The sequence below is a fragment of the Taudactylus pleione genome, unplaced genomic scaffold (genome assembly GCF_031769625.1).
Source record: "Taudactylus pleione unplaced genomic scaffold, aTauple2 ptg000064l, whole genome shotgun sequence".
Lineage (NCBI taxonomy): Eukaryota > Metazoa > Chordata > Amphibia > Anura > Myobatrachidae > Taudactylus > Taudactylus pleione.
In genome coordinates, this window is record NW_028284466.1 from 3,292,385 (window position 1) to 3,319,064 (window position 26,680).

The window sequence follows — 26,680 nt, forward strand, 5'->3', positions numbered from 1 at the left end:
GTGCAGGCTATTATTTTTAAGCCTGCACCCCTAAACCCCAATTCTGCACTTTTTTTCGACACCTATTCAATGGTGAAAAGTTATCCCTGTTTTTTATCAAAGACTTTTCGAACCTGCGATAAGTCTTTGAAATTGAATACGGTATAAAAGTCAAACCTGCGATGACGTCAAAAGTGCGATATTAACGCAAAAACAATGTTTTCGCTCCCATATTGAATACCCCAAAGACTTTTCGCAGGTTCGAAAAGTCCTTGAAAAAAAACAGGGATAACTTTTCACCACTGAATAGGTGGCGAAAAAAAAGTGCAGAATTGGGGTTTAGGGGTGCAGGCTTAAAAAAAAAAAAATAGCCTGCACCCTTCAGAATGACCCCTTGAAACGATCTGTGTCCCAAAATAAAAATTCGGGACACCCCAAAAAAAGCACTTTGAATTTTGGGTGCCAAAAAAAAAAAAAGTTGGGGAACAAAGTTAAATAGCGAACTTGACTCTGGGGGGGTCCCCAAGTATGCCCCAGGTGTTTTTTCATTGCAGCTCCTTGCGGCAGGTGGGTTTTTCACGATTTTTTTCAAGTCTCTTTAGCAACTTTAAAATATGCTGACCCCCATTTTCAAGTACCCCATATTTGTTGGGCATAGTTATTCCCCCCCCCCCCCAAAAAAAAAAAATAATCTAAATGCTCTTCTGCACCACTTTTTTCAAAGTCGCATTAATGCACTTGTCGCGGCTATTAGAAACCCCGACTTCCTTCAGGAGTTAAAAATGGGGGTACCCATAGTGATCCCCCATGTCTAGACATCATTAGGGGGGTCCCTAGTATATTTTCCGAAAAATCTCGTTTGTTATCCTGTAAAAAAAAAAAAAAAATTTGTAAAAATTTTGAAAAAAAAATGACTCACCCACGTGGGAACTGTCAGTTGCCGGAGCCAATCAGCGGGCGTTCTACAGTCAGCGCTGCCGCTGATTGGCTGATGGGACTGCAATGCCCCGTGAAGTGCCGGCTGCGTCCATTCGGGAGCTATCTGTATGTGTGACAACACACATACAAATAGCTGTGTTGCGTGGCTCGGGTAACTTTTTTTTTTTTTTTTTAAATCCCATGGATTGCTTTGGACCTGGAGCCCCGGTGGTTGGGTCTCCGGGCTGTGGCATTACACCCCGGTCGGTTGGGTCTGGTCTTAAATATAGGGGGTACCCCACGTCGTTTTTGCCCCCTATATTTAAAACCAGCACTAGTCCCTGCAGCCTGGTGTTGGTTTCTAAAATAAGGTGGAACCCTACACATTTTGTTCCCCGTATTTTTAGAAACCACCACTGGCTGGCAAGCCTGGGGCTGGTTTGGCTATTGGGGGGGGAACCTCATGTCATTTTTTTTTTCTAAAATTTTTACAGGTTAGCAAAAACAGGAATTTTTGGGAAATATTCTTGGGACCCCCCTAATGATGTCTAGACATGGGGGATCACTATGGGTACCCCCATTTGTAACTACTGAAGGAAGTCGGGGTTTCTAATAGCCGTGGCAGAAAAAAAACACCCGGCAAAGCTATTTAAAAACCCGACTTTCTTTTGCAGGCAAAAACGGGGTTACCCATAGTGATCCCCCATGTCTGGACATCTTTAGGGGGGGTCCCAGGCATATTTCCCAAAAATGCCCGTTTTTTTTCCTTAAATGGGGTCAAGGGTCATTTTTAAAAAAAACAGGGATAATTTTTCAAATCACTATAGCAAGTGGAAAAAAAAAATGCAGAATAGGGTTTTGGCGGTGTAGGCTTATAAAAAAAAAAAAAAAAAAAAAAAAATAGCCTGTAGTTTTGGGAATGTCCCCTTAAAAGGAAATTATAAAAATAAAAATTAGGTAAAAAAATTGCCAAACTAACAAAATTATTTCTGGTGGGGTCCCCAAGTATGGGGCAGGTGTTTTATTCATTGCACAAAGTAGCGGCAGGTGCATTTTTGCATAATTTTTTTTAAATTACCTTTAGGGACATAAAAATATGCTAGTACTCATTTTCATGTACCCCAAATTTGATGGGACCACTTAAAAAAAAAAACCTAAGTGCTCTTCTGCATCACTTCTTCAATGTCGGGGAAAAAAAACAAAAAACACCTGTGCGCCTATTTAAAAACCCCGACTTTCTTCTGCAGGCAAAAACGGGGGTACCCATAGTGATCCCCGAGGTCTGGACATCTTTAGGGGGCTCCTACAATTATTTCCACAAAATTCCAGGTTTTTTTTTGCCAATCCAAGTATCGCCGGGTCCCGTTTTCGACGATTTCAAATTGAATACGGGGATAAGTGGGAGCGCGCGCGATACTTTTTCGCTGGCAAAACCTCCGATGTGCGGCGAAAACCTCGCTGGCAAGGTTAACGTTTCATATTGAATACCCCTCTAAATGTTATAGCAAACTGACGGATGCTAATAACTATATATATCCACTATGAGTGAACATCACGAAAATTGGCTTGAGTGTACCCAAAAGTCAATTCTTACGGCTGAGACGCAATTGTAGCAAAACAACAACATGTGAGGAACAAATTGCAATTATGGAACAAAGGTTTAAGGATAAAGGATATAATAATGGAGGTACTATGTAAATTTAAAAAAAGATGTCCTTGATAAAGAGAGAACTACACTTTTAAAAAAGAAACAAGCAATAAATAAAAAGGTAAAGATGCGTATAAATATGCCTTTATTACGGAATATACAGGACAGTACAGAAAAGTAGAAGGTATTATTAAAAATAATTGGCATTTGTTGATGAAAGATCCATACTGAAAAAGACCCAAACTGAAAAACCTACTTTTATTTATAGACTAGCTCCGAATTTAAAAAAAGAAGTTGACAAAAAGTGAACTAAATACAGATAATCCACATCCTATAAGAAGCCAAGGATTTTTTCGTTGTGGGAACTCCATTGCTTGCAGAGAAGTGAAAAAGGATCAATCAAAATATGTGGCTTTTTGAAGTCAATGGTAGTACTTATAAATTAAAATCACTTCATGACATGTAACACAACGAATGTAGTATATCTGATTAAGTGTAGTTGTCATTTTGTGTACATAGGGAGAACTAGTAGATCGTTGAAGACCAGATTTGGGGGTGGGGGGGAGGAAACCCCTTCGCAACATTAAAAAAGGTGTCATGACACACTCTTTATCAAATCATTTTAAACAAGTACATAACTGCTCCACCAAGTAAATAAAACTATTTATGGCTATTGATAATGTTAGAAATACCTGGAGGGATAGAAATGAAGAAAAACATTTAACCAAAAGCGAGATGAATTGGATTTTTAAAACTTCAAATGCTTATCCCGAGGGGATTGAATTCAGACTTCGAGCTAAAATGGTTTCACTAATTTTAAATTCCCCATTTTTACCTCCCCCTATTGCTTATACCTGCTCCAAACAGGACTTCAATAAAATGGCCACCGAAACCGGAAGTGGATGCTGTGGATATTCAAGGTTTTTAAACACTATCCTGAGCGAGTGAGGGCGCGACAAAGGAGAGTGGGAGGATGGCAAGGCCGTATACTGGTCGCTACATTGAACAAAACATGATGGAATTAGGTGCATCCAAATCAATAACAGATTGCGTAACCGTAAGTTGACGGCTGACACTTCCGGTGTTCTCCGCACATGAACTCATGTAATATGTTTTGTATAAGTTTCATCATAACAGTTTACAATAGAGGCAGGTTATAGGTGCCACTATTGGAGGGGATAGAATTGGGAGATATAACATAGGGTTAATGATTCAAGTAAGTAAATAACCTCCTGACCTGGAAGTAGTCAAATCAAAACACTATATAAGATGAATCCTGGTCACACAGCCTTGAGGAAGGGAGTAAAGTTCCCGAAACGCATTGGCAACTAGGTGACAGGATCATCTGATAAGGGAGAATTGCCTAAAGGAGACGACGTGGACGACACGCTGCTACTCCGTGAAGTCCTCCTACCTGGCTACGTCATCTCTGCCTCGACTAGATTAGTTCCTTCTCCTTTCCCGCTTGCTGGTTGCTCAGATGACGGTGAGAGTCCAGTACGTGCCTACCAGTTCCTGTGGGTGGAATTTCATGCTCCTATGTGTTCCAGTTCTTGTGTCCAGCGTGTATCTACAGTCTCAGACGCTTTTCAGCGTCTGTGCGGATATCCTGCTTCAAACATCACAGCAGTCTCAACCGCACTACTATGTTTGTCTTTTGTAGTACAAATCCCCGTAGACTCAGCCACACGTCTGTGTGGACTTTCAGCATCTACTTCAAGGCACTCTCAGCCGCACTGCAGTATCCAAGTGGACTCTATTACTATCACTGCAGCCTCAGTTACACTTCAGTGTCTGTGTGGATTTTCTGCTACAAGGTTCACGGCATTCCTCACCAAGTATCAATCAGCCCTCAAGGCTGCAACGTGGTCACCAGACCACCACCTGGCCAAACATCAGTCAGCCCTCAAAACTGCAACTGGGCTACCAGCCGCAGTCCTGACAAGGAGTTGTCCCCATCGCGTCATAATACTCAGCACTATTGCTTCAACTTTGGGCTACCCAGTATCACTCCTGACAAGGATTTCCTTTCAGTTGTTCCTATTGATTCATATAATCCTCAGCACTATTGCCTTAAGTCAGAGGTGAATCTTCTTCTAGATTCATAACAATACCATAAAGAAATATCTTGGGAATGGGACCCAAATCTAAACAGTATACATTTAGGTTTCATATACATATAGCCTAAAAGGTAGGGATGGCCATCGATGAATGCTTTTGCCATCGATGGGGGAGAAGCAGATGGGTTCCCTCCATTGATGTGCAAGCATAACTGAATGTATTAGTTCTTTTTTTTTTACAAAATGCCGAGACACGGAGCATAGCCCCGCCCCAGGTTCTGATTGGCCCACGGGCCAAACAGTCAAAAATCAGGGATTAAACCCATCAATGTCATACATTGCATAGGTGGTAGCCATCGATGGCTACTTGCTATTTTGCAATCGATGGTAACCACACCGACAGCCATCCCTATTTGTAGGTAATTTTATACAATATTTAATAATTTTGTGCAAACAAAGTTTGTGTACATACATGAAATTCAATTATGTTTCATATACACCTTATATACATACACACAGCCTGAAGGTAAATTTTATACAATATTTTTAATAATTGTGGGCCTTAAACAAAGTTTGCGTACAATGAATCACCAGAAAGCAAAAAGGTTTCACTCAGTTATGCGAAGAAAAAAAAAAAAAATCTGTGTTTCAGAATATTTGGACATGGGTGACTCAACCAGTAACAGTAAAGATGTACAGTCAAACTTTAAACTCGAGACACCTGGATGGCCTAATGCAGAGGTTCCCAAAATCAGCCATTAGTCCAGGTTTTAAGGATATCCATGCTTGATTCTAGATGTTAATTAAAATTGACTGAGGTACTAATTAAGTCACTTGTGCTCAAGCATGGATATCCTTAAAACATGGACTGTAATGGTGGAATTTGGAAACCTCTGGCCTAATGGCTGTAATCATGTTGCAAAACTACTTAGAAAAAAAATGTATGCATTTTACCTGATAAATAGGCAACAAATTGTATTCATTTAACAATTGTATATAATGTCCAATCCCATTCACAAAATAATCTAAAATGCAATTAAAATGTTAAATTTTTTTAAATTAAATGTCAGTGTTTGGTAGAAAGAACTAGTTTTTTTTTTTTTTAACTTTACAAGTTTGGTAATGGTTAATGCTTTTATTAGTATTAGATATAATAAATGCAACAATTATGAAAAAAGGACAAGAAACAAAAAGGTTTTAAGATGGGTAAAACAGTGGAGCGATGCGTACCCGGACGATATGGCAGCATGATCAGAAGAACACAATGATCCCTTGTTCCGTCCTTCATTACCTTGCACTTTGCCGCATGCGATATCGTCCTGGCCGTGCAGCATGGCAAACCAAAGATATAGGCTAACGACCGCAGGAGCGTGCAGATTGGCCATACACACTGCCGATTCGGCCAGAAACCACATATTTGGCAGATATCAATCAAGTGTGTACGCAATATTTTTTGTTGCAATTTAGTTTTGGTATCCTCCTACACACCAACCCAAAGAACCTACAAAGGCCCAGATTTATCAATGAGTGATATTCTTGTTATCACTTGTTACTATCTCAAACCAATCAGCTCCTGTCATTTTTCAGACACGAGTCAGTAGCTGATTGGTTGGAGAACCATTTAAGGTTAGTAACGATAACAAGAAGGTCACTTGATATATCTGGGCTACACAAAACGCACTAGGGAGTTTATACATGTTGCCCAATATGAATGGACTGACACGGACACAAAAAAAAAAAAAAATAGACCAGCACATTAACCTATGCATGAAATGAATGGTTAAAATAATAAACTACTTCATTGGACTTAAGTGGGTGATAACAACAACAACATCTAAATGAAGAGAAGATAAATTTTCAGGAAAATCACCCGACGGCGCTATTCAATTGTTTCTCCGTTCGGTCACCCATTAGTATTTAATCGCAGCTACAAGCACCAGGATTAGCCGGGCACAGTAGCTAAACCAGTCTAAAGTGGTTAGGGCACCCAAACAGCCGTTTGGGCGTCCCAAAAAACAAGACTATGCACACATTTCTTCACGCACATCATGAGGCTGCAAGGAAAAAAAAAAGAAAATATATATATATATTATTTTATTTCTCTCTCTCCTCCCCCCCCCCCCCCCCCCCGCAGGTATAAGCATTCAAACAGAGCAACAAGTGAATTGCTCCGTTGGGCACCTATTCGTATTGACTCAGCAGAGGGAGTTTACAACAACTGAATAGTCACCTTATAAAACAGATAATTGTTGATTTTACATTTGCTTACGTGCATTTGTATTTACTAACTAGATATCAATTCTCATAATTCGACAGCATACATTCTTGCCTAAATATGTGGGCCTTTAATCTGTCTTTTTACTTATTTAGTGTGATTATACAGATACTGTAGAATACCACCCACTGTACAAACAGTACTTCCCACAAGTAGCAGTGTTCTGCAAATATGCAAAAGTGCCTTTAGTATTTCTTTTAAAAAGATTTTGCCCAAAACTAATTAGTATAGGGGTATTCAACAATCATATTGAGTGGGCCACTCTGAAAAGTTAGGGGGATTTTGGCAGGTCAAACATTCAAGTTATTACAAAAAAAAAAAAAAGGGATTAAATATACACCTTACCTGGCTTTAGCGATTGTGTCCAACCATCCTTTCATATTTGGCTTAAAAATATATTCTTGCACCCACCCTTGCCTATTTTCCTTCTTACTTGCTTATTCTCTCTGCATCTTTCTTCCTCTGTTTCCTGTTCCAGTGGGTAAGGCATTATAACATCACTCTCATCCACTGTCGTTACAGCAGGGAAAAAGCAAAATCATAGCAAAAGCAATAATGGTAGAAGAAACTGGCAGGATTTGTCCCAAGGACCACCAATTAAATGTGCTGCTTGAGTATTGAGCCCCATTAAATCAGTCAGATCGTTTGGGAACTAGGGCGTCTGACCAGTGCGATACAGGCTGGGAAAGTGGCGCATAAAATATAAGTTTCATCTGTATTTTAAGTGTAGGATTCCAAATCTTCCCAGGATAGTTCCCCACCTAAAACCTGAACTCACAGTACTTCTTTCTCCATCCTTTAATGCGCTGCAGCAACACAAATTAACAGAGGAGTTTTACCTTTTTCCAAGCTATGTGTTCCACATTTCATTCTAATACAGGTGTCCTTACAGCCACAGTACGAGTGAACTGCGCTCTGTGGTGTAGTATCTTTTTCGCTCAAATGTGCATAGTAGTCTCAACGCGATGTGACAAAACTGCTTCACGAGACTGCACGGGTTAATTTGACGAGAGACTTGTATAGAGGAGTGCGGCTGAGTTTGATTCTGTACAATGGAACTTGGCGTGGAAAAAAGGCACAGCATTCGTATACAGATTTAGACTCGCGCAGATATAAAAGTGTTGTTTATCAAATGAATCAGTGCAGTTTCATAAAGAGATTGCATTGCGGCTACAACGACCATTAGAGCAAAATGCACTCTTGGCGCAATCAGTCGCACGGAATCTGGTGCGACTGCAGCAAAAAAAAAAAAGTGTATAAAAACACATCTGTATGTGTGGTTTCAGAATGCTTAGGACTTAAGCAGAGAGCATTACAAGTGGTTAGGTAACATTTACCCATATGCTAAATTAAAAAGAAAAAAAACAGTGCAGTCCCCAATCGGATTCAAGTGAAGTCGCAACTACATTATCTATCATTTACTAAAATACCCAAATTACATCTAATAAAATGTATCCAAGTATGGAATTGCAAACTTTAATTTTTATTAGCATGCGTATTTATAGTTTTCTCTGTCTTCGAATAATTTTTCCCAGAATAGTTATCACAGCATAAGAGGCCATATCACTGCCATCTATTAACAGGATTCCTAAAATGACCAGCACTGGCAAAGTAGAATTTTCTTTTGCTTCAATGTGTTACAGTTGATAGCGATTGCTGAGCTACCAGATAAGAGTCCCAGCTTTTCTCATGTGTTGGAACCAGTAATGTTTGGCTCCCAAAATGCAGAACTTTTATAATGTAGATTATTTAAATGGAGTTTTGATGGTTACTTATCAATGTACAGACCAAATCTTTGTAAAAAGGATGCACACAAAACATTTAGATGGCAGAATCTAAAGTGATACAATATATGTATAGAGCTCCCTAAAGGTTACGTGATACTAAACTTGAAAGTATTAGTCAAAATGGAATGAACAGTCACATTTATGTTTTCCATTATTAAATAGTCATATTGTGAATTAATGTAAAAATTAAAATGGAAGATTGCAGATGATCTTTTAAAAAAGACCCACAAAGCTCAACATTCTACTAACTAGACTGTTGATAATCATGGTGTTTAGAAGAGGGTTATACTAAAGTACATTTTTTTAATATGGTACAAAATCCATGGACTTCTAAAGGCTTTGGTAGAAGCTTCAGTACCTACAAATCAGTGTATTTTTACCCACTCTTACCATCATCAGAACCTAACCAAATATTATATAAAACAGAGTGGCAGCAGCAATCATCAATGCCTACTGGGAGTAGTGAAATATGGCATCTGGCACATCCAGGCACTACCCAGGGACTTGAAGTGGGTTTCCAATACAGACGCCATTATTAAGCAGTCACAGCAACAGTTGTAGTTCTTGAGACAGCTCAGGAAGTATAACTTGCCGAAGGAATTGCTAATTACTTTCTATACGGCGATAATCCAGTCTGTTCTGTGTACATCGATCACTGTATGGTATGGATCGATAACTAAACAAGAGGAACAGACTGGACAGAGTAATCAGGGCAGTGGAAAGAATTATCGGTGTTAATCTTCCTCCTATTAAAGAATTGTATCTGACTAGGATTGAAGGGAGAGCAAAAAAATATTGTGAGGGATAGAACGCACCCCGGCTATGACTTGTTTCAGCGCCTCCCGCAAGCGTTATAGATCGTGCCGGGTTAAAACTACTAGGCACTTAAATAGCTTTTTACCTCAGGCAGTTATTGTGCTGAATAATCAGGGGGATTAGCCTAGGGAATATATTAGGTCCTGGCATCTCTGGCGTATTGTATTAGTATGTGAGTGTTTTTGTTTTATTTTTATAGGTGTGTTACGGTTGTTGTTTTTTTATGTTATGGGAGGAGCAGCCGCCAAAACGAATTCCTTGTATATTCGTACTTGGCCAACAAAATCCAATTCCAATCATACACATGGAATGAAAAAAAATAGATCGATCTATATCATGGAAGGAGGTCCAGCTCTCCCTGTATAAAATCAGTACTGCAGAGTGCCTGCACTAATTATACATACAATCGCCACACGGTGCAGCACCCCAGGCAGAATTACTCACAATCAGTGGCATATTCCTAGACAATGTTTCAGTGCAGTTTATATGAGGCACTTTCATCAGGTCAAACATTGCCTTCCAATAGGCCACTGATTTATTCCACCTGAAGTGCTGTATCTATCTATATATATATATATATATATATATATATATATATATATATATATATATATATATATATATATATATATATATATAACACACACGCACCAAATGAAGGTTAAGATACAACCTATTACCATGCAGAAAGTGAATAATAAATGGTAACCACTTATCTGGTTTTCTTTGGTCGAATGACCAGTTTGGTATCAGGATATATGGGATGCAACAAAAAAGAATCCTAACCTTGTGAACCAATGTAGACTGTAGTAAATAAGGGACCAAATAGACCCACCAACAAGAAATTGTGAAAATTATGTACAAACAGTATTCAAGAATAAAAGTTAAAAAAATAAATAAAAATCAATAAAGCTTATCTGTCTATGGAAGAATACTAGGATAGAGCAAGAATCCCAACGTGTTTTGTCTAGAGATGAGCGGGTTCAGATCGCAGAGATCCGAACCCACCTGAATTTTGAGATCCAGGGCGAGAACCGAACTTGCGTTCGATTCCCCCGCAGGCCCCGGATCTCAAACCGAGGAAAAACCATAGAGGCGAAATCTCGCAAGCTTTCGTCTCTCTGTATATAAAGGGACCACGTCGCGGCCTCCATTTCACTCCGGCTGTGGAGGATGGGAAGTGTAGGGCTGGGAAAGGTAGTACTTACCTGTGCTGTTGCTGTTTGCTGGGTCCTGGGCTGGTGCACTACTGATCCATCTGGGCTGGTGCTGGGCTCAGATGGATGCAGCAGACAGCCCAAGTTCTGGACCTGAAAAAAAAAAGTAGTGTATTTTTTTTTTCTGTGTGCGCACGACTGCACGTGTGTGAATTTTGTCACCACACCTTGGCTACACTATTTCTGCTTGTGACACTGCTTCAAGACTGCAGAAAATATGGAAGGTTGCCACATGACCGGAGAGCAAGGCCAAGAACCACGTTGTAGCTGCCGCCAGCAGTGCAAGGCCGTCAACTTCCTCGTCCTCTATGAAGGCCCATGCCCCTGGGCTTAAGTCACGCCATAGATAGATATGGTAAAGCTACTTGCACTGAAGGGAAAAAAAAAAAAATAATAATTAATAATAATAATAATAAGAAAGGTAATTTGCCTTTAGATAAACAAAAAAATTGTCAATATGCCCTTCACTACATGAAGTGGCAAGGAAAGGATAAGGCCTTGGCCTTTCTTTAGGAAGACTGCTGATTCTGATAGCCCTTCGGAAAAAACAACTGTATGCCCTGAAATAGAAGTCACAAATCCCCGAGGAGAGAGCAAGTGTGTCTGCGGTTGCCATGTGTGAGCCAGACCTAAATACTAGTGTACTGGAGGATCCTCCAAGTTCCAACATTTGTGCGCCCTCTGTAAATGTGGGGGAAGGGCAGTCAACATCTTGCATATGTAGCCAGTGAGGATGCTTCTGTGGAATTGCACATTGGAGGAGGATATTTTGGTAGTTGACGGTGCTAAGGATGTTGATGCCGAGGATGTTCTTTGTGTAAGTAAGGCAACAGATGTTGCCCATGGATTGAAAAAAGACAAAGCCCATTGTTATGCCGGGGCAAAAGACAAAAAATCCACTTCTCACGAGTGGAATTATTTCCACCCCAAACCAGACAACAGTGGCCAAGCCATATGTAACTGTTGCATAGTAAGAGGGAGGGACCTAAACCACTTACCAACCTCCTCGTTACGTCACTTGGAGCGCAATCAAATATCAAAGTGTACGTCACCACGTTCCAAAACTCAAACCGCAACAAGCAGTTTCACCTACCTGCTCCCTCTCTGTTGGATTCAAGTGCCTTCGATCTCCACCAACTGCATCATCAACATCCTCATTAGTCATCAGGAGTAGTCCTGCTGCAGCAAATGTTGGTATTCAAAGCATGATTGACTCCTCTCCTATCCGTGATTCCTCAGAAGGATCCTTGATCTTCATCCCAGAAGGGGACCTGGAGGAAGACTACTTGTAGTGTATCCTCAAAAAAACTAATTAAAAGGGCAAACAAGTATGACAGCAATCACCCAGTTGCACAGCGGATTACTGACGCCATAACAGCTATGCTGGTATTAGATGTGCGTCCAGTATCCGCCATTACTGCAGTGGGTTTTCAACAGTTGAGATCCTGTGTCCTCGCTACCAGATCCCTTCTAGATTCCACTTCGCTGGAACAGCAATTCCAAGTCTGTACAAGGACCTTAAAAAAAACCTTATTAATGTCCTCAGAAATGCTGACTGACAGCCCACTGGGTAGGTGTATTGCCTACAACAGCAACATCAACCAAAAGACAGCTGATACAGAGGCAGACTACTCTTTGTATAACTGGTTTCACTAAGAGGAATACTGCTGAGAAACTCTTCGAAAAACTCAGGAAAATCATTGCTAAATGTCTTACCCCACTTGGACTCTCCTTGGGATTTGTGATTTCGGACAATGCCACCAATATTGTGAGAGCATTACACCTGGCCGAATTCCAACACGTCCCATGTTTTGCTCACACAATTAATTTGGTGGTGCAACATTTTTTTTTTTTTTTTTTTTTAAATGACAGGGGCATGCAGGAGATGCTCTCGGGGGCCCGCAAAATATCCGAACATTTTAGACATTCAGCAAACACTTGTCGAAGATTGCATGACCAGCAGGTAGTTAAATTTGCCCTGCCATCAGCTGAAGCAAGAGGTAGTAACTCAGTGGAATTCTACCCTCTATATGCTTCAGCAGATGGAGGAACAGCAAAAGACCATCCAGGGCTATACAATGGCCTATGACATAGGCCGCGGAGGGGGAACGCACCTTACTCAAGCGCAGTGGAGAATAATTTCCGTGTTGTGCAAGGTTCTGAAGCCCTTTGAACTTGCCACACATGAAGATTGTTCAGACACTACCAGCTTGAGTCAAGCCATTCCGCCTCATCAGAATTTTGCAAAAACAGCTGGAGAAGCCGAAACGAAACGATTGTGCAAGGTATGTCAGACTGGTGGATTAAGCCCTTGATTCACTTCACCAGGATCCAAGAGTCGACAATCTACTGAAATCTGAAAAATATATTTTGGCCACCATTCTGGATCCTAGGTTTTAGTCCTACCTTGTGAGGTTTTTTTTCCCCCCAAAAGGACCGAAATCTAAAACTATGCAAAGAGCTATTGGTAAAAAAAAATAAATTGTCAGCTGCAGCCGCACGTGAAACGCCATCATCTCTCAGTTTCTGCAGCTGCCAGGAAAAAAAAACCTCAAGTTTTCCTTACAGAATGCCTGCTGGTCATGCAGATCATTCACCAAAAAATTACATCTGGTCGGGCCTGAGAGAAATGCCTACTAGTGACCGATCTAAAGGGACTATGTGTAATACGGTCTCCATTCACAGAATGGTGGAGGACTAGTTCAGAGATAACATCCTAATAGACATGTCAGTCAGTCCCTTTCAGCACTGGCAGGATAAAGAGGCAATTTGGAGTCCCATACACAAACTGGTTTTGCATTACTTAAGTTGCCCACCCTCAAGCGTGTACTCCGAAAGAGTTTTCAGTGCAGCTGACATCCTTGTCAGTGATCGGCGTAGGAGGTTACTTCCTCAACATGTGGAAAAGATGTTCATTAAAATGAATTACAAATCCCATGAGGAAGACCTCTCCCAACAATTACATGAAAAAATTAAGAGGCGCCTATGGTGGATATCAGCGGGGACGAATTAATATTGTGTGAAGACGATTTACACACTGATGGGTATGACGACAACTTGTAATGTAAAGCTAGTTTGTGTATGGGATTATTTTAATTTCCATGTCCAATGTACATTGGCAGCTTGTTTTATGGGGGTCCAAACAAACCAAATAATTTCAGCCACAATTGGCAGTCCTTGTCGATGAAATGATTGGTTTGTTAAACTGTCCTCTTTCATATACAACATAAGGGTGGGTGGGCGGGCCTAAGGACTATTCCATCTTACACCTTTTTCATTTCCATTACGTGCTGGTTGGGGCATTGCTAACTGACATTTTAAATTAATGTTATGGTTGGTTTAGGAACCAATGATTTGTTTTTAAATTAATTTATTAAATCAATTTTACAGCCAGGGGCTGCACCAACTATCAATTCTTCAATCCTCAAGGATATCCCAACCACCATCTTTGCAGTTCTGGATGCAACCTTTTGGCCCTTTAACTAGATGGAAAAATAAAATATTGTGAGCTAGGAGGTGGTGAAAATTGAAATGTAAACAAGTGGAAATAAACGTTGAGGTTATTAATACTGTAGATAAAAAAAAAGGCCCATTTTATGTGAATTTAGCTGTTTTAAGATAAAATCCAGATCCAAAACACAAGTGAGGTTTTGGCAAAACTAATCCAGATCCAAAACATGGGGGTCAGCGCATATCCCTAGTTTTGTCCTATATGTGTGAACCAAAACACACACGCGCGCGCCCCCCGCCCCAGCTTCGCACAGGAGCAATTCTGTCTTGCTAAAGCCCTCTGCAGCTCAATCTACGCCATGTCACCACAGTTCCCTGCATATCACTGGTATGTGCTGGGAAGGGCAGGAGGATCATGGATGAGAGATTTGTATTGAAACTACCATAAGCATTATCAGCAGCATGTTTCCGCAGCCTCCATTCGCACCCCTCCCCAGCTGCCGAACAGGGCAATGTCCTCTTTGCACAATGTACCCTGTATTTTCTGGTCTTCCTGTTGACCTTCCTCACCGCGGTGCCCCAGTCTGAGAACAGCGCCAACTTCCATGGGGAGGTGCCTCCTGTTCGCCAAGGGCGTGTGGCTGAGCAAGAATATCATGCTTGAGAGGGAGCACTTGTCAGTAGAGGAGTGGTCCACCTGTAGGTTCAGCATAGAGATAGTAACCATCAGATTTCGACGTCTAACCCTCAATGTTTTTTGGTCAGATGATAGTAGTTTTATCGTTTGATGGAGGTCCGATAGTTACTTTCCCCCCCCCCCCCCCCCCCCTCTCAATTCCTGATCGCTATGCCTCCCCATACTCCTTCCTGGCTATGGTGTCTGCATTAGGGCATCTTCATGGGTTCATTGGAAGCACTCTCACTCAGTCTGCCTCAGACATAACCCTGCTCAGTCCCAGAATCACTCCTCTCTAGGCTGTTGCTAGACAACAGGGAGCATTGCCATCAGATTCTCACAGTCCCTTGCTGTTTCAGCACACTGGCCAGCTCCTATACTTCAGCATGGTGCAGTATTTTTTTTCTGTGACTTTGGTTCACTAAAAGTCACTTCTGATCTTCCTTTTGTCACAGGTGAATAGTTTTTACAGCTTAACTCTCCTAGACCAATGTTGTATAGAATAGTGTAAAATCCATCCAAGAGGTTAGCCAATGAACAGGCAGACCCCCTAAACCAGGGACTCTGTAGTAAATTATATATTTATGTGAGAGATACCCCCTCGTGTATCAAAGTTTCTGTTATCACCATGAAGGGGGGGGGGGCAGATAGTGACTCCAACAGTCAACATCCACTGCGAAAGTTCAGTTTGCCTGTGGAATAGGGGGAGGAGGGGGGGGGGGGGGGTCAGCAAGCAGGGAACCCATCATGATGACAATTTAGATGTGTAGTTGCTCAGTCATAATCTGCCACACAATTCAATGACTAATACTAACTTCTTTCATGATCACTTCAGTGGTTAGTTAACGGTCTTCAAAGACAAGAGCCTCCACTGTCAAGGTCATCTGTGATTGAGGGTCACCCAAATCAAGGCTCATCTGAGAGAGACATGTGTCCAGTTTAAAAGTTCCTTTTACATCTCAGAACAATGTCATATGGTACTTTCATTTCCATAAAGAGCCACCATGTCAACATGGATTTAGCAGACGCTTTTACCCTTCAAATGGAGGAACTTAACACTGTGGGCTTCAATTTTTGTCATGCAGGTTACAGACAGACATTTCCTGATCCGAAACAAGTTGACATATGTGCATAATGTAGTAAATTACAGCTACTTAAGGATCAATTAGGTTGATCAAATTACATCCGGATACCTCAGTTACCTCATGGCGGTAATTAAAAATGTATTGTGTATATTATACATACATTTTTTTGTTGTTACATTACAACCTGTAATGTATTTTTTATTTTACATGAAGGATCTGCACAAAATAGTCTAATTTGGTGAAGTGAAATGAGAGGGGGAAAAAAAAAATATATATATATATATATAATTCTGAAAATTGGCATGTGTATATGTAATCACCCCCTTTGTTATGAAGCCCCTCAAAAGTTCTGGTGCAACCAATTACCTTCACAAGTCACATAATTAGTGAAATGAAGTCCACCTGTGTGAAATCTAAGTGTCACATGATCTGTCAGTATAAACACACCTTTTCTGAAAGGCCCCAGAGGATGCACCATTACTAAGCAAGAGGCATCACACAAAAAGGAGCTCTCCAAACAAGTCAGGGACAAAGTTATTGAGAAGTACAATTCTGGGTTGAGTTATATAATAAAAAAATAAAAATAAAAAATCCAGTTTTTTGATGATCCACCAGAGAACCATCAAATCCATCATCATCAAATGGAACGAACATGGTACCACAACAAACCTGCCAAGAGAGGGACACCCCCTCCAAGACTCAGACCAGGCAGGGAAGGCATTAATCAGAGAGACAGCAGAGACCAAAAGTAACCCTGAAGGAGCTGCAGAGTTCCACAGCAGACACTGGTGTATCTGTGCATGTGACCACAAGCAGCCATACACTCCATAGAGCTGGGCTTTATGGAAGAGTGGCCAGAAAATTAGCCTTTACTTAGTCATAAAAATAAGACATGATTTGAGTTTGCCAAAAGGCATGTGGGAGACTCCCCAAATGTATGGAGGAAGGTGTTCTGGTCAGATGAGATTAAAATTTAACTTTTCAGCCACCAAGGAAAACACTGTCTGGCACAAACACATCCCATCACCCCAAGAACACCATCCCCACAGTGAAACATGGTGGTGGCAGTATCATGCTGTGGGGATGTTTTGCAGCAGCAGAAACTGGGAGACTAGTCAGGACAGAGGGAAATATAAATGCAGCAATGTACAAAGACATCCACGATGAAAACCTGCTAAAGAGCGCTATTGACCTCAGACTGGGACGACGATTCATCTTTTAGCAGGACAACAACCCCAAGCACACAGCCAAGATATCAAAAAGAGTAGCTTCAGCACAACTCTAAGTGTCCTTGAGAGGCCCAGCCAGAGCAGACTTGAATCCGATTGAACATCTCCGGAGAGATCTGAAAATGGCTTTGCACCGATGCTTCCCATCAAACCTGATGGAGCTTGAGAGCTGCAAAGAGGAATGTGCAAAACTACCCAAAGATAGATGTGCCAAGGTTGCGGCATCATATATGCATCTATTCACGGTGCAGAGAGAGCCTGGGGGCAGCCCAGCATCTCAGAGTGCTGGGCATATCCCCAGTGTCAGAAATGGGGGTGCAGCAATGCCCCACCCCTTTTCCCTAGGCTCCACCCTTTCCTGCCATGGGCACGCTAAGGGTCCCGACCCACTGGCCACCAATTTTGGGACTTGTGTAATTGCCGCAAAATGCTTCAAAACAAAAAGTACTAATGAATATTGTACAAAACTAAGAAGTGTACTTTCCCACAGTTCAGTGGTCAGGGAACAGGGGTAAATCACCCCAAATTGGGTAAAACTGAAATTCCTGGGGGTAATTGAGGCAGGGCTGGAGGTGCACGTAAACCGGGTGCGCCACTGCACCCGGCACCAGTGACCTCCAGCCCGGCACCGCAGGGAGGCTCTAAGCCGGACGTCCGCTGAGTTGTTATTACCAGCGGGCACCAGTCTCCCTCCCTGCAGCACCGCGTTAGCCGGAGTTCTCTTCTGAACTCCAGCTTCCACGTCTCCCGATGCGCACTATGGGAGAGACATCATGAAGTCTCTCCCATAGTTCTGAGGAGCAGCCAGGCGGACATGACGGCGGCAGGGATTAATTTTTTTTTTTTTTAACAAGGGGGCCTTCCTTTCAAATCAAGGGGGTAACGTCAGCATTTCTAAATATATTTTGGGGTAAAAGGTAAAAAAGTTCCCTGTCCCCTGGTATAACAGTTTTGAAAAAAATGTAACATTTTGTTAAAGTTAATTGTAAATGAAATTGCCATTGTATTGGTGTGCTTTTTGGTATACTAAAATATGTTAGTGATAAGCTGGTAAACTTCAAATATGCATTTTCCAAAAAGTTTCCACTATTTTGGTCACTAGAGTTAGATAGATTGTACTTCCGTATCTTAGCGGCCAGCAGGGAGCCGCAAAGTTACAAAAAAAAAAAATATATATTTTCTCCACACACATTTAAATTTTCAAATGTCCTGACTGATCATCACCCAGCCCAAACCCTTGGTATATTCCTTCTATGATGTAGGTATCCACTAAGAAGTGATTTTCCAAAATTCAACTCCTAAAGCTGGCCACACATCTAAAGATTCTGTCCAACCAGCCAACTTGTTGATTGGTTGGAATGAAAATGTGGTAAGGATGAAAGCAAATCACAATCAGCAATTTGCTCCCAAACGCCAGAAAATGGACAAAAACTATTCTTTGTTAAATGTTTGATCTAAACAATTTGTTCAAACTTGTCTGACGACCATTTCCATCTGTTTTATGGCATTTAGGAGCAAATTGCTGATCAACAGTTACTCCCATCCGTTACCAGATTTTCATTCCAACCAATTAACAAGTTGGCTGGTTGGATGTAAGTTGGTCTAGTGTGTGGCCAGCTATAGGGGGGTGAAAAGGGCTAAAATGTTTCCTCCCCCTGTGCAATGTCCTGACTGACTGAATATCAACTGTGCTACAGCCATGATGAGACAACCACCAACTGTCATCCCAAGTGCTGCCAAACATCACTGGCAGTTGGTGTGACTCCCCTATTTGAATAGCGAGGGAAGGAAATTAGTTACTACAGAGGTAAGGGGCGAATAGGTGTTACTACAGGGTGAAGGAAGGTAAATGTGTTATAACACGAGGGAGGTGAATGTATTACTACAGAGGGGAGCAAGGGGTCCTCAAGGCACCCCAGGTTTTAGAGATCTCCATGGTTGATCACAAATTTATTGCAGTAATAATCAAGACACCTGTGTTCAAGCTTGGATATCCTTAAAACCTGTACTGTTAGGGAGCCTTGAGGACAGAGTTTGGGAACCTCTGCGATACAGTATGAACATTGTATAAAACGGTTGCTCTGGTTTGTGCACCCAAGCGGTAATAGCCACTTTACATAGCATTTGGGAGCAACAAGCATGATAACAAGAGCTGAAAATTGAATTACTCAGTCAAACATCCATTACTTATCGTCACATAAGTGAACTTGGAAAACCACATTTACACCCCCTTCCCACATATATTGGGTTTGTGAAGACCCTGCATTTGGTGTAAAACGCAGGTTCTCAAACTTCAAAATATTAATACGTTGAGAACTGTAAAGTCTCTCCCCTGTAAATCATTTATCACTGTTCAGTTAATGAGTCTACATGGGGGTGATTCAGTGTAATGTTGGATTGACTAAATTGTTTCTTCTGAGAGTGCAAGGAGAAATTTGCCCAAAATGCCGGCCGCAAAGCTGTTTTCCAGCGCGAACAGCCTCGCGTTAACGAGTGTTAACACATGGAATCCATAAGTTCAAGGACCTACGTCACAGGTTCTCAAACTCTGTCCTCAGGACCCCAAACAGTGCATGTTTTGCAGGTCTCCTCACAGAAGCACAAAATTTTTCAGTGAATACTCCTGAGGTGATCTGGAAAACATGTACTGCGTGAGGTCCTGATGATAGAGTTTGAGAACTACTGACCTATGCATTAATAGGGTCATTGCAACCGATTTAACATGGATTTCTTTTTGGGTCTCAATAGACCCGGAATAAAATTTCCCATCAAGTGCAAATTGCTTTCAGGGCTAATTGTATAGCCCCGGGGGTTTATTTAGCCCACAGTAAATTACTGCGGCTAATTGAATTCCCCAATTAAATCACAAGTGCCACAATAGTCAGTGCTGAAATGGATATTTTAATTTTGAATGAAAAGATCCCTGCTATATACTAAAGTTAATTCACAGGGACAGTGGTAGTGATCACCATTGTCTCTGCAAGTTACATCTCCGCTATATTGGAGGAGTCTCACATTTGTGAAAGACTCCTCTGGGGAATCTGACACTATGTGCACAGAATCAATTTTCAAAGCTGGGCAGAGGCTGCAGGAGAGGGATTGCAAGATCCCATATCCTTAGAATATGCTTGCACAGGTCTAAACAGTTTGCGCTATCTGATGGCATAGATCAACTGGGCAAAAAAAACCAAACAACTTCGCTTTTAAGAGTTTTGTACATAGGGGTCAGCCTTGATGAATATGCCCCTGACACTGCATGGAATACAAGAGGATAATGCAAAGGTTAGTCAAGTTGTTTATCCCCAAAAGTTTAATACTTTAGTTACAGTAGATATTAGTACACAACCAGAAGTAGCACGGCAATCATAAAGCAGTTTGGGTACAGGTTGCCAGCACAAAATTCCAATGACAGCATCCCGACAGGGTTAGGATACAGATACCTGTTGGTAGGTATCCTAACCCTGCTCCATTTCCCTAACCCTCACAGTCCCTCCCCAGTGCCTAAACCTAACCACCCCCTCTGCACCCTAAACCTTCCCCCAGTACTTACCTTAAGGATGCCAGTGTTCTAAGCACCAGCACCCCAGGTGCCAGGATATTGACTATCCCCATTAAAGCAGGTAAAGTGGTATATTCATTTTTTTATAAACATGACACAGTAAATATTTCAGCTTAGATTCACTTCTGCTGTATTGCTCATAAAACACATCTTACAAGTCCCAGGAGAAAAATATATATTATATATTACACACACACACACACACTTGTCCTGCAAGCCAGTAAGTAGTTTGGACCGAGGGTGGCAATAAGTGCCTAAACCATTACTAAACCTAGTAAGTATGATGAGGGCATATCTACTATATGTGAACAGTTTCATAAACCAGCATAACGGGTGCTAGTCTTAGTTTTGGGGTTCTGCTACTCACAAGGGGCAATTGTTTTATTGCAACCTGTTCTCCATCTAAAGTGGGAGAAGTTAAGGGACGGGAGGGGGGGGGGTGGGTGGGAATATTTAAAGTTTTTTTTATTGCCCTTGTCGCACCCACTTAGACCGGATTAAGCCACATATCACAAGTAAAACTGTCTAAATAACTGACCAACGCATCCAAAACCAGGACTTTTTGCTTGCCAGTATTATCATCTAAAAGCAGAAAAAGAATAAGTGAACAGATACTATTGGCAACTACCACAGCAGCAAGAGTCAAGGATTATTTAATTCCAGAATTGAGGCCATGGCGCATGTCATGAAAGTGCAAATGTCCATGCAACATGCGGCTTCCAATGAGTGTCAGTAACTCAGCTAACACAACAGCCAAATACATTAGGTCAGAGGTTCTCAAACTCAGTCCTCAGGACCCCACACAGGTCACGTTTACCAGGTGCACAGGTGTATTCATTACTCAGTGATATTTTAAAAGATCCACAGGGTGAGTTAATCATTTCACGTGCGATTCTGCGAGACCTGGAAAACATGCAGTTTGTGGTCCTGAGGGCAGTTTGAGAACCTGTGCATTAGGTGTCACTGACCTGCACCCAGTCAAAATACAGGATATGTATAAGCAATGTCAGAGGGAAAATAAGAAAGTAACTATGCATTAGGAGCAAGGTGAATAGCAGCGGGAAGCTGGTCCCAAAGCTATTCAATTCCCCCCTCAGTTTAGTCAGACTAGTCTGACTATGCTGGTTCTTGTGATTAAAGCAGGGTGTTTAGTTATGAGAACTGGCATTCTCTGACTAAAGTGTGTGCCACGAGGCTGTTAGCGCCGTATTAAGACAGAAAACAACCTTGTGACCGGCGCTTTAGACGAATTTCCCCTTGCACCCTCAGGAGGATATGAGAAGAAACCATTTAGTCAAACAGCACGCTGAATTGAGTAGCTCCAGGAGCTCCCTCCTGGCACCATTAACAGTGCACTGAATTGAATCAGCTCAATGTAGACAGTCATTAACTTACCAGTGATAAATGATTGACAGGGGAGAGACTAATAGTTCCCAATGTATTAGTATTTTGAAATACAGCAAATGGAAGGAAGAATACAGAAAAAAACCCAGATAGTTATATAGAATCTTTATTTTAAAACCATTTCACACACAAATACACAGAACATGAATTATACAGACAGGGCAGCAAGCACGCTTTTTTTTTTTTTTATATAAACAAAAGTCAAATTCCTTTGATTTTAAAGCCGGGTACACATATACACAGTTAAAAGGAGATAGTGTTATGGTGCACTGGTCACATTAATATTTTAAAATAATTAACTTTTTTTTTTTTTAAACTAACCACCCAAATTATTGGATATTCACATCTCCATATAGTGTATCATGTTGACATGAGTAGGGTGAGGATATTTCTGAAAACCATGAATTCATGAAAAGCACACGACAGAACTGTCACAGGTTTTCAGAAATACTTCTCACCCTACTCATGTCAATATGATACACTATGTAGGGTATATGGATGTGAATATTAGCTCAATAATTAGCGTTCTTGTTTTAAAAAAAAGTTGATCAAATGTAATATTTAAGAGCAGGTCACAGGTGAGGTTGTTCCCTTCCTTTACCAGAGTACACCCAGATGAACAGCAATCGTGACGATGTTCATGGTGATATGCGATGTCCAGGATGAAGGCATAATTGCCAGCACACACTGCAGCGATTAATGGATGGAACGATCAGTAGTTTTGTCCTTCATTGATATGATGGAGGCGCATGGGATATAGACAGGTTTGTCATGCAGTACATCAAACCTGACGTTGCATGCGACCACGAGAGCAAATATCATGCATACACTGCACAATTTTTGCCATTCCGATTTGGCCAAAATCAGAACGACATCACTCCTAAGCCTTTAACCATTAGGTCACATGAAAGCCATGTGGCCAGCTCTACTCTGATAAAGGAAAAGGCATTAAGGACGATCTTCCTACCACAAATAAGTTTTACAAAGGCTCAATAATTCCGCTCTGATGCAGCATAATTGGCATGTGGAAGATAACATGCAGAATGAGACCATTTTTATATTCACAGCACCAAAATGATCAGAGCTGAAACCAAAATCTTACACAACAATATGACACAAATTTGACTGCATGCAAGCCACGCCAAGTCAAGCTGGTTACACAATCTATCGTTCCAACACTGTTGGGAAGGATATACAAGGCACATCGTATAGGGTCTATGCCCAACCTGTCGTTAACTGATATGTCCTATTTGGTGTGCAGCACATCAAATGGGGACGATTCCAAGGCTGACGCGGTGTTGTTACATGTTGCTGGTAACAATACATTGCCCAGTCATACAGTGTACAGTGTAGTGCGACACGCTGTATCGTTACATCAAATCATATACTGTGTACCCAGCTTTAGAAAAGTTATTTAAAGAAACATGATAGTACACAATTAACTACCCAGAACTTTTATTTCAACATTGAAAAATACAGTATGCAACAATCTTAGAATAGTTTGGCGGTTTACAGATGGATACCGTGCAATTTTTCTCCTACCAAACTAAACAAAATTGCATCGTGATCCACCCGACAACAGCAAAACAGCACAAGAAATCACATTATAACAAGTCCAGCTGACAGTCCTTTTTCTTCCACAGGCCGGGACAAGTGCAATACTTTTACCACAGACACAAGTAATGCAACAAATCCCCACCCACGGAGGAGCTAGAGGATCTTTTTCATGTGGCTTCCGGTTAGGACAACTCCAGCTGCAAGTTACCACCACTGTCAGTTTTGCATGGATTTGCACAGCAATATTAATCAGCTGGTGCAATCCAGCCAAACTGACCGTAAAAGTAACATTGAGGCCCCAGCAGACAACTCATTGCGCACATCTCCGGCAGTACTGTAAGTGCCCATATTACAGTAGAAACTGTACAAACACTACCTGCACTATGAGCACTTTGGCACAGCCTGGACAGATCATTGAAGTTACTTTAGGAGACTCTGGAAGATTCATAAGCAAACACCTTGTGCCAAAAGGAGCATTTAGAGCAGTAGATTCTAAGCTATACCACTAACTGCACTAGATGCACCTTAACACATGGAGGCTGATGGACAAAAACACAGGTGTCTGGCTGCCATGGAATAAATTGCCACAGCAATGCTGGAAGTGTTTAGAGTGCAGTAGGTCGAATTACTACCTGCACTATAAGCACTTTTGCATAACCTAGACCGGTCACAAGACGTACAGCAGTTGCATGATGCAGTTGCAGCACTTAATTACCTAAAAACATCAGAGTCAAGGTGATTGCAACAAGAGTAAAACATATATTGATCACTATCCAATAGAAACACTGAATTTAGCCCATTAAAGTTCACCTATAACTAAAAGAAAATTGTTCAGTGTATATCACGTTGAGCTCATTATTAAGTACTAAATGTATCATTTCAGTAAACCTCCAAGTTTTACATTCTGCTATTGAATAATCTATAGCATTACCTTACAAATACATATAGAAACAGACTAATGAAATTACTAACTGAAGTGAATCCAAATAGTTGATAATTAGCATGTAGTAGCTAGTAAGCCTGTAAAACGGAGAGCAGAAACGATTCCAGTACTAACACTCCAGGTCCGAGCTGTGTACAAAGGTGACCTGCAGACTCGTGCCAACAGAGGTGCCATGCTCCCGGGATAAACAATGGCCAGCCACCTTCCACAGGGCAGCACGGACTGTGCGGGGCAGATCTCCGTCTCCCAGCCTTCCACACCACGCGTCCCGGTCCCTCGTGCTGTGATTAAAGAGGGGGAGGGGAGCATTATGGGAAATTGAGTCCTAGCTATTCAAACGCAGCAAAAACGCGCCAAGCTTTCACCCTTACAGCGCGGGATATGTACTAAGATACAGTCTCCCCCCACCACCACACACACACCCCCGTGACCCCCAGCACAACTCGGCCCCATCCCAGTGCACGTGAGAGCAGAGCTTTTAAATGGCCGCACGCTGTTGCGAAATGAGACAGGTGCCCATTGTCCTGCCCCGAGCACGGCAGCTACAGACACATAAGGGGGGGGCTAATCACCTCCTCGTACAGCACTGGGGAGGGGGGGGGTAGTTACACGGGAAGGATCACCCGGCGCTGGTAGTGTTAACAGACCGCATGGCATCCCCTAGGCAAACAAACAGAAGACGGACTACAAATCCCATGGTGCAGCCCGGGGTGCAGGCACAGGCGCCATGGGTACACACATCGCACCCTCTGCAAGGCCTGCAATAGACTGATCCCCACCCTTCCCCCATGCACCCTTCCCTCGGTGCCATGTGCTCAGGATAAACATCGGGAGTCCGGCCCTTAACGCCAGCCTGAGCCAGGCACCGGCTGCAGACAGGGACCATGCGGGGCTGCAGCCCGATCCACAGCCAGAAAGTGCATAAAAGCGAGAACAACAAGCCCAGGCCACAGACAAAGACAAGCGCCCCCTCCTCCCTGCACACACACAACATGACCCGGGTACTACACACATCATGGGGAGAGCATGATGCAGCGTGCCCGGATACTGCACACAGCGGCCGACAGGGAACAATCTCAGCTGCGCACTGCATGCACAGCACCCCACACACAGCGTGCAGAGCGGGCGGCCCGCTAAGTGCTGCATATCCGGGCGCCATGTGAGGTCCAAAGTGTTCCAGCGATATGCCCAGTGTACAGCGCCTGGCCCACTCCTACAGGTGGGATCCCTGTACCCCGCCAGCCCGTCGCCTTGTTCTGCAAAGTACGTAGTTAGCAGGCGCACGGGAAGCCCAGCGCCATCCTCGCAGGCAGCAGCCGCCCTGCAGGCTAAGGGGGGGACCCGGGAGCACGCACAGAACATAAACAACGTTACCTTATGCCCGGAGCAGGAGCTGCAGGAAAAGGGGGTTTTACGAAAGTGGCGCGAAGACCATGTCATGTGACCCGACCCCAGGGCGGCTCCTTCCCTTTACCAGCCCCAGAACGGGCGCAGGAGGAGGAGACGGGGGGAAGACAGTATATCCGCTCACCCTATTAGCATAATTAATGATGTCCTGCAGCTGGGAGATAGGATTGGGGCATTATTGCACATAGTAGTACATAGCTCCAAGTAGATGAGAGAGATCCAAAAGTAACACAACCTATCAATAACACAACCTTCTATCAATAACATAACCTTCTATCACTAACACAAGGTTTGATCAGTAACACAACGTTTCACCAGCAGCAGTGTTCTATCAGTAACACAACCTGTGACATAACGTATCAGTAACACAAGTTACACAACCTACCAGTACCACATTTCACAAGCAACGCAATCATCTATCGGCAACAGCACGTTCCACCATTACCACATTCTATCCCTAACAGTTCTGAGTATCAGCGTTCTATGTGTAACAGTGTTCTTCAAGAACACAACGATCAGTAATAGTGTTCTAGAGCAACACAGCGTTTAACCAGCAAAATGTTTTTTTTTTCAGTAACACAACGTTATATCAGCAGCACAACATTCTAGAGAGTAACACAGGAGTGCTATCAGTAACCCAGTGCTATATCAGTAACAACGTTCTAGAGTA

The 26,680-nt window shown here is 42.2% G+C and overlaps 1 long non-coding RNA gene across 1 annotated transcript; it reads right to left on the reverse strand.

Moving 5' to 3' along the window:
• Positions 1 to 24,307: 24,307 nt before the first annotated feature.
• On the reverse strand, positions 24,308 to 26,105 carry LOC148534737 (uncharacterized). The gene is made up of 2 exons (XR_015876870.1): positions 25,978 to 26,105; positions 24,308 to 24,884 (listed from the first exon to the last, which is right to left on the reverse strand). It is a non-coding gene; the product is annotated as an uncharacterized LOC148534737 (long non-coding RNA).
• Positions 26,106 to 26,680: the final 575 nt, after the last annotated feature.